Source organism: Belonocnema kinseyi, chromosome 8, assembly GCF_010883055.1.
Source record: "Belonocnema kinseyi isolate 2016_QV_RU_SX_M_011 chromosome 8, B_treatae_v1, whole genome shotgun sequence".
In the NCBI taxonomy this organism is placed as follows: Eukaryota; Metazoa; Arthropoda; class Insecta; order Hymenoptera; family Cynipidae; genus Belonocnema; species Belonocnema kinseyi.
In genome coordinates this window covers 47497181-47507560 of record NC_046664.1, presented here as the reverse complement: position 1 = coordinate 47507560, position 10380 = coordinate 47497181, and positions in this window count along the sequence as shown.

The window sequence follows — 10380 nt, the reverse complement described above, 5'->3', positions numbered from 1 at the left end:
GGTTTAGGAGCCATGTTAATTCAGAGACTTGAGAAAGAGAAAAGGGTCGTTGCATACTACAGTCGTAAAACTAGTCCTGAAGAACAAAAATATCACTCATATAATTTAGAAACCTTGGCTGTATTCGTTGCTTTAAAAGTATTTCGCGTTTATTTGTTGGGAATTGAATTTACAGTTGTAACAGACTGCAGTGCTATTCGAGCGACGGCAAATAAAAAATATATTCAGCCTCGTGTTTTTCGTTGGTGGGTGTACTTTCAAGACTATCATTTTGATATTGTATATCGCCCGGGCACACAAGTCGCTCATGTTGATTATCTTAGCAGGAATCCCGTTGATTGCTTGTCTGTTGATATAACATCTGCAGAGTGGATTAAGGTTGCGCAAATGCAGGATCACGATATTGAAGTGATTCGAAAAATTTTGGAATCTGGCGATAGAACGTTAGAAGTAAAGCAGTATTTCGAGAAGTATGACCTAAAGGGGGGTGTTGTTTTCCGTAACACCGAGGGTGGAAAAAATGGGTTGTACCTCGTATGTCTCGATTTAATGTTGTTAAGATGTGCCATGACGATCAGGGACATTTTGCTTTGGAAAAGACCCTTGAAAAGATTCGCGAAAATTGCTGGTTTAAGGGTATGAGGCGATTTGTTTCTAAGTATGTCAAGGCTTGCCTAAATTGTCTCTACTATAAATCAACGTTGGGGCGAAAACCAGGTTTTCTTCATCCTATTGACAAAATCTCAGTTCCTTTTCACACATTACACCTTGATCATGTCGGCCCATTTATCCGTTCAAAGAATAAAAATACGCAAATACTATCGATTATTGATGGATTTACCAAGTTTTGTATCCTCGAACCTGTACACAGTACAAGGACAAAGTATGTCATTAAGGCACTCGACCAGTTATTCGCGCTGTTTGGAGTTCCTACATGTATAATAACTGACAAGGGAACCGCGTTTACGTCTCACACATTTAAAGCTTTTTTCCAAGAGTATGGAGTTAAGCACATTGTAAATGCTGTTGCAACACCAAGAGCTAGCGGACAATGTGAAAGATTGAATCGCACAGTGTTAAATTCATTAGCAGCAGCCTATGCTGGAGAATCCGAAGACACATGGGATAAACATGTGAAGAAGATTCAGAGTGCAATAAATTACACTATCAACAGAACCACTAAAAGGAGTCTATTTCATCTTCTTTTGGGGTATAAACCCAGAGGGGTAGCGGATGCAGTATTGTCTGGAGAAATTCAAGCGATGCTTTATCGACTGGATCTCCGCGAGTTGAGGAGAGAAGCCAAGCGGTGTACAGACTTAGCCCAAGCAGAGCAGAAAAAGAGGTTTGATGCACGTCGATTCCAAGCGCCTCATTACGATGTGAATGACATCGTAATGGTAGCAGCCAGTCCGACAGCAACAGGAGAAAGCAGAAAATTGGCGGCCAAGGCAAAGGGACCGTTCAAGGTGACTGCAGTCTTGCCCAACGATCGCTATGAGGTTCAGGACTTGAGGGACTTGAAGAAGTCACCAAATCAGAGAGCCATAGTAGCAGTAGACAGTCTTCAGAAATGGGTCACGTTTGATGCCATGAAGTAGACTGGTAAGTTGGGTTGTACTGGACAAATGTCTAGTATTTCAGTCGGAGTTAAAGTTGCGAGGCATACATCCCTTGGTCAGGGATATACGTAAAAGGAACTTTGGCAAGGCTGTTGACCGGGGCCAAGTCTAGAGTTCTCAGGTATGATTTCTGGTCAGCATCATACAAATTTTGAGTTTCTAGGCGGAGGCTGAGATCAAGGCAGTCAGAGTCAGGGTAGTCTTGGACTGAGTTGTCACTGGTCACACTCTCAGTTGACTAGGGCCCTAGGCGAGGCTGTTGACCAGGTTCCTTATTATCCTGTCCTAAATTCAATATCCTATAAAGATTAACACTGGGATGCGATTATAACTCTAGTGGACCTGATCACTCCGCTTAAAGTTGTTGCATCATAGTGCCATATCTATCTTGGTACCTTTTTCAAAAAAAAAATAAATAAAAATAAAAGAAAAGTTATTTTGTTTGTTATAGTCTCTTGGTAAACCGTGGAGAATAAGGTCGAGGACGACCATGTGGTCAGGGAGGCCGAATGAAGTGAAAATTATCATGGAATCATACTGAAGCTAACTTGAGCTGAGGCAGGCGGTTTCGAGGAATCGTAGAAGTCGTAAAATAAACATTTTGGAGAATGCTAGCGACTTGCAGCGATAGAGTCCCATAGTCGCCATAGAGTCGTAGACAAAACATTGACGATCATGGGGCCACCCAGGGGCATAATATCTTCAGGGGAGGTGAACCAGATTCAGTTTTGCTCTGGTTGTCGTCCTAAGCAGTCGTTTGATCTTTAAATTCAATTTGAATATATTTTGTCGGAAAACTATTTTTCTAGTATCTGTACTCTTAAAATTTCATAAAATATAATCTTTTAATTAGAAAAGATTTGGATTTATTTATCCTACACAATTTTAATAGTTTTTAAATTAACGAATAAATCTTCCAAATTTTCTCAGTTATACAAAACTTCCTAATCAATTCTTATCATATTGAAAATAAAATATAGAATTTCTCCCAATAAGCAGTGTTTTGATTGTATCAAAACTCATTTATTTATTAGAAAGAATTGATTACACAGACTGTCATTAAATATTTCAAAATAACAGTATAAAAATTAAGCCAGAAGCATTCATCGTGACTCAGACGATATCGTGTTTGTTTTATGTTTCAACATGATAGTTGCTAATGACCCCGGAAGTTGATACGACTATAAATATTCAATTAATACTATTTTAACCAGAGTTTACCGGTCATATAGCAGAATTTAAATTCGCAAACATTTTCCTAATTGAAAATTCTACTTACTTAATTCTAAGAATTTTTGCAACTATAACATGGTGAAAGATTACTAATTCGATTATCGAAAATATTTAATAATTCGATGGTAGAAAGTTACTAATTACTAATTATTTATTATTTAAACGTGGAACAGGAAATATTTCTAATCTTATTAATAAAATCAAAAATGTGACCTTGAGATACAGTTCGTCTTTACAAGTTATTTCTTCCGCTTGGAAAAATCTTTTTTTAATCTCTGTTAATCTTAAATTTTAAATTCGAATCTTTTTAAAAGATATTAAGAAGATTTAATAGCATTTTAAACAGTTTGAAAGGTTTCTAGAGAATATTAAAATTTGATTCACATTTTCTTTTTAAGATTATTCTCTTCAAATAAAAGGATTCAAAAAATTGTCAAATACATCTGGAAGATTTTCAAGCGCTTTTTTAATTATACAGAATTTTCCAAAAATTCTAGGAAAATTCAAATCACTCAAAGAGCTATTTAGGAGACAGCTGAAAAAAAACAGAAAAAATGCCGGCCACTGTGTTATTCTCGAAAAATAAAATATTTGATTTATTAAAACTTCAAGATGAGAAGATTTCCAACAATTACAAACTTTATAATTGGAAAATTTCCTATAGTTTATAATACCATCGTATTTCAAAGCCCTCAAAAGAAAATTGTCAACATTATAAAATATTTAGCACAGGCTAATTTTCGAATCTCAGCAATTAAAAAATAATAAAATAATAAATCAAAGAAAATAGTTTCATTTGCTGCAAATATTTGAATTTATTGATTTATTAGCAGCACACTTTTTTTATTATTTCTATTAAGCAATTTTATAATATGTTTTCGTGAATTATTCTTGTCGGAAACTTTCAAATTTGGCAATATTATAAACTGTCTGGAATTTTTAAATTAAGAATTTTAAATCGATGGGAACTTATTATTTCGGGAAGTTTGTAATGCGAATATCTTATTTTTTGGATATTTTGTAATATTGGGAATTTTGTTTTTCAAATCTTAAATTATAAACTCGAATCATTTTTCAGGATACTATAAAGATTTAGAAGTTTCAAAAAGTCTTAGAAATAATTAAAATCTTTTCAGTTTTATCCCTAAATTTTTCTTAGGAAGCACTTACAATATTTTCCTTGGCGAACTCGATTTGGATGTTCCTCGGTTTATCAACAGATTTCTCTCTCGACAAAAATTTGAAGGATGGGTGAAATCTCTACTAGATGTTCCGGTAGATGTTATTGGATATTTAGAATCCCCTGGAATCATATCTATCATTCAAAAATCACACTCTCCTCGAGCAAATTCGTTTTTTCGAGTTTGCAAGCGTCATTGTCTGCAAGCTTCTCTTTCGTCGTTTTCCTTTGCTTTGGGCGAAAAATTTTTTTTATTCTCACCATTGCTTCACCTTTTCGTGAAGATTCTGGAGAAATTATTTAGCCTTATCGATTATCGCTCATGCTTTTTTGCTTAATGCTCTTGAATAAATTTGGAGAGAGCTCGTCGATTTTTTTCCAGGATTACTATTTTCACGATTTATTCGATTTTGATAAACGATGCAGCTTGACCAGACAAAAAACTTGTAGGACAGACTTTAAAGTGATTTTTGAAGTCTTCAAACCTCAAACTCTTTATTTTTATCTCTTTAATTCAACATTAGTGAAATCTGTCAATTTTAAACATGATTAGAGTTACTACAGGTCAGGGAATTCCTGAAAGTCATGGAATTTAAAACTCTCAGGTATCAAAGAGAGAGCACATGTTCGTGGGTTCTGTCAATTTCTACCAATTAAATTTTTCTTACCTTGATAAGGGTACTGTACAAGTACCGAAACGTTGTTAATGCAATTTTATTTATTTCTTTACTTTTATTTTGAATTTTATTTTAACGTAATTTGATGATAAAAAAACAAAAAAGACGAAAGAAAGAAAAAAAGAAGGAATGGAATGTGATTGGCTGCCTTCTCATTTTTCTTTCCAATAGGATTTTTTGTTTTTGATGTTCGTTGGGGTCTAAATTTGGTCGTTGGATTCTTGTGCTTTTAACAAAAGTTTGCATCAATTTGATTAAAGGACGTTAAATAGGTTTTTTAATTTGGATTTTAATCTAAGTTGAATTTCCTAATTTTAAATTAAACTATTTTAGCCTTAGTTGAAAATTTATATTTTTTTAGTTCAAAATCCATGTATTTTGTTAAAAATCCAACTATTTGGTTGAAAATCCATTTTTTTAATGTACATTTAACTATTCTATTTTTAAATGAAAATTTATCTTGTTTTGTTGGAAATTGATGTATCTAGTTTAAAATCCAAGTATTTGGTTACAAATTGATTTCATTTTGATTGAAGATTACTCTTTTCTATTAAAAATTAATTTCTTTAACTAAAAATGGCAGTATTATGATTTTGGTGGAAAATGTATTTTAGTAGAAAAATTGTTTTGATTGGTAAAAAATGCATCCTTTGGGTTGAAAATTCTACTATTTGGTTTTGAATACAATTTTTCTGGTACAATATTATTGTCGTTAAAAATTATATTATTAGGTGAAAATTCAACGATTTTGTTTAAAATTCGGGTTTTATTGGTGTCAAATTAGTATTTATTAAACTGTTCTTGATTGAAAACAAAATATTTTGGTGGAAATATTAACTACTAAACTTTTTGTTAAGAATTTCTATTTTTCAGCGAAGATGCATTACTTTAGTTAGAAATTGACCAATTTTGTTTTTAAAAAAACTTTTTTTCTTAGTTAGAAATCAACTACTATTTGGTTAAAAATGAATGTAGCTTATATGTTTCACATAATTTGTTAATTAATTTTTAGAAAAAAATTAATTAACATTATTGATATCCTAGGGGTCATTTTCTTTCTACACCAAAAGAAAAATGTAGAATTGTCAGGAAAGTCAGGGAATTTCCAAATTAGAATTGTATAGCAACCCAAATCAAAAATACCTTAACTTGAAATTAATGAAAAGTTATAGTATTTAAAATAATAAATGTTTTTCAGGTATTAACTTATACATGCAAATATTTATAAATATACAATAACTATCAATGAAAAATGTATATAGCTTTCAAGGATAATAAATATCCAGCCCTGATATAATGAGTATTAGTTTTTCATTGTTAATTTATAAATCATTTTATTGACTTTTTAAATGATGAAAATTCAACGAATTGACTGCGTTCAACAATAATATAATGTAGGTTTACGTAGAATTGAATGGGATTCGGAAAATATTATACTTGACAGTTGATTCTTATACATATAAAAATGTCCATTATTAATTGAATTTAATGTTATGTTTGACTTAGACAAAGAAATCATGACAAGTTAATCAACAGGGATTTAATTTTTTCTGTTTTGCTACTTATTTCTAGTATCATGAGGCAGGGTAACCAAAAACATTATTTTAAAAATTCACTGATTTTTTCTTAAAAATTTGTTTACTTTCCTTCTCCACTAATATCCAAATACCAGCATTTCATTCTTATAATACTTTTAACTTAGGCTATTTTATAAACGTAATTAGAAAATTACTTTTTTAGTAAAAAAATAACCATTTTTTAGAATACATTTGAAATTTCAACAAAATAATTAAATTTTCAATAAAATAGTTGAATTTTCAACATAAACCGATTAATTCTTAACAAAAAAGTTTAATAGTTAATAATGGATTTGGAGGTTAGAAATTGATTCCAACAGCTTTGAAAACATTGTATATCATGTTTATAAATATTGTTAAACAGTAAAATAAAATTATTCATTGTTACTAGTAACATTCAAAATGACATCAAGTTATTTGGATAATTTCATATGAGAGCGATGTTTACAACAAGTACGTTTCCATTCTCTTCAAGCTTCCATTGAAGTGCCTATTGCATTTGTTCATTCAGAGTTGAAGATTGCAAATTTAATTTCAGAAACTACTGACAAGACATATTTTTGCACAAAAAGATGACGATGATCGTATAGAGTTTGTTTAATTTTCGTTCGATTTCATAAAATAAAACTTTATTTAAATTTGAGAGCATTAAGGTACTATAGTACTAACATTCATAACAGAAGAAATTTGATTTATTTTGAACATAGAATACAATTTATTTAGAACATGGCTTTATCACTCTCACCACGACATCTGGAACTTTTAGTAAAAAATTTCCTTATGATTTTACAATATTCAAATTGCTGTAACCAAGATCAATACAGAGCTCACCAATGAATTTCTCGTTGGAATTTGCTTCAGGAATTATGCTGACCTCTTGAAAAACTTTGTTAATTTCAAATAACCTCTAACTGACCTTGAACGTTACAATTGACCTATGACTTGGGTACGTATCTAAACGTAGAATTTTCCGCTCTATCGATTGCAGATGTAAAAAAGGGGGTTTCCCTTTTGAAAAAACAAACAAATTTGACCTTTAAAAAGCCATGAAGGTCAACTTAAAGGTCAAAATAAAGGTCATAATTGAAGTCCTTGTTGAAATTTACTTCAGGAATTACACTGACCTCTTGGAAAACTTTGTTAATTTCAAATAACCTCTAACTGACCTTAAACGTTACAACTGACCTATGACTTGGGTAAATACCTGAACGTAGAATTTTCCCCTCTATCGAATGCAGATGTAAAAAAGGGGGTTTCCATTTTTAAAAAACAAACAAATTTGACCTTTAAAAAGCCATGAAGGTCAACTTAAAGGTCAAAATAAATGTCACCATTGAATTCCTCCTTGAAATTTACTTCAGGCAGAGAGAAATAGAAAGTCACAATGCATTAGAAATCTCAGTTGAAAAAACATGGCGCCCCCTACTCGCCCGTATACCCGTGATGGCCATTTGATGGATATATATATATATATAAATAATTTGAAAAATTATAAAATAATAATAAATAAATCCACGAGTGATTAAAGGGCTCGGTCAGTGTGCAAAGAAACTGCACCGCCGACAATGACAGACATGAGGTAAATGAAAGTGGAAAATATCGCACGTACACAACCTGATATCGGCTTTAACTCAGGCAGATTTAGAATTGAGAATGTTGGTATTTTACTGTTCGATCCCGAAGCAAGCAATTTTTGACAGATACAATCTGACAGATAAATGGGTCAATTTTGTGTGTTTTTAACTGTTCAGTGTTTCACCTTAAAATCCGTTTGTAGATTTTGTATATTTGTGCTTTAATTATTATCCATAGCTGGTTCAATTTAATGCCAGAGTAAGCAAATCTGCAAATACCTCAAGAAATTGTAGGTTATGTTTCTATGTTTACGTTTCAGCTCCACTCTCCTCATCATTGTTTTCAGGTTCTTTTTTTTTCAGAATTATCACACCAGGTGCGATAGAAAAATTATCAACATCAACCCCTAAATATTTGACTTAAAACAAAAAACTCTACCACATATTGTAAGTCACAAAAAATTAAACAAATGTACAACTTCAAGTCGGGTGGTCACTGACTGGGAAACCCGGGAACTATAGCCCAGATTTTTGAACACCAAGAAGTACCCTAGAGTTTAGAGGAAAACCTGGAATTTTCCAGATTAATTTTTTTATTTTGTTGAAGATTTTATCTAAATTTTCCTAAGAAGTCATCTTTTTTGGGTAAAAAAATCAACTATATTGATGAACACTCGTCTATTTCGAACAGCTAGTTCAATCTTTTAGATTAAAAGTCCGCATTTTAATCTGAAATTTTTTCTATTAAATTCCGCGATCAGAATTAATCTCTTTCGTTTAAAAATTTAACTATTTTGTTGAACATTATTCCAATTTCGACAGAAACTTTCACCGGTTAAATAAAAAACTCGATTTTTAATTTGAAAATTTTTACTATTAAATTTCGCAATCAGAATTAATCTCTTTCGTTTAAAAATTCAACTATTTTGTTGAACATTATTCCATTTTCGACAGAAGCTTTCATCTTTGAAATGAAAAACTCGATTTTTAATTTGAGCAGAAAAATATACATCTATAAAATATTTTCAAAATGTCAGAAGCTCACAATTAATATAATTATTACAAGTGATTAAAAAATCAAAATAACTTTGGATTTGATGAATAGTCCAGAATGGAAAAAGGATAGCTAAAAATAAATTATGATTCTTGAATATGAGAAAGCTTTTAATACTTTTACTTGATTAAATACCAATAGAAAATGGAAAAAGCTAAAAAGTGTAGAAACTGTGGCGAAGAGTCGAAATTTGAATGAAGGCAATTTTGTTCTTATAGGGTGTGAGACTAATCGACTTTTATGAGGATTAATCGTGTTAACATTAAACTAATGATAGTGTCTAAATGCATATAGAATTGACAGTATGATGATAAGTGGCATTGCTGTGATAGAACTGGCTCCACTTCTACAAACTAGGTTTTCGTAAGATATCTTGAATCGGATCTGATCTGGGTATCTACACAAGTTCATGTCTGAAAAGAAGAAAATTTAATGTTTTCTTGTAGGTCAATGAATCCTAATTCTGTTTGGGGTCGTGCATACATTAAGTCATCCTCTTTGGTTGAAAATTCAATTGTTTTCTTAAAAATTCGTTTTTTGACTTAAAAATTCATTTTTTTTTAGAAATTTCATCTTTCTCGTTTAAAACTGGAAACATCTGATTAAAACTTCATCTTTATGATTAAAAACTAATCTGTTTCGGTTTTAAATTAACTTTTATGTTGAAAATTCACAATTTCGGGTTTGTAAATTTGTATTTTCGCCTCAAAAATGCAGTAATTTTTTAGTTAAAGATTCGTAATTTCAGTTAGAAATTCATTCTATGTCTTAAAAATTCAACTATTTTGTTGATAAATAATTTTTTTCTAGGTTAATTTTGTTTTAAATTGTAAATTTAACTATTTAACTTTTGTTCATAAATGCATATTTTTTAATTAAAGTTTTAATTATTTGGTTAAAAATGCATGCATTTTGTTACAAATTTGACTTTTAGGTAGAAAATTAATCCTCTGGGCTGAAAATTTAACTTTTTAATTGAAAAATGCATGAGATTTATTGAGAAGATGTATTTTTTGTTAGATGTATTTGAATATATATATATATAATTAAAAATTTGTCATAAGGACAACCGCAGGATTTCGCCGGGAGCGGGTGCTAATCTGAAAAATTGCACCCGCTTCCAGCGAAATCGCGGTAAAAATTCAGCCATTACCACGTCTCACAACCGTGAGATAGGTGGTTACAGTCTGTAAAGGAATCAATACGACGATCCAGCAAAAGCCTCGTGGACCCTAAGAACACGGAGCGACCCCAGGATAACCGCCTTCCGCATTTTTCCCGCAAGTGTTCTAGCATATTGTTGACACGCAGGGATGCTTTTTAGGCTTTTATCAAGTGAAAGCTTGGCACCTCCAAGAGCACCGATGATAAGGACGATCAGTTTAACAGAATATTCCGGGTACAATCGTTGCAACTCCCTTATAAGGTCTCGAAACCTCTCTTTCTTTTCATTCTCCTTGGCT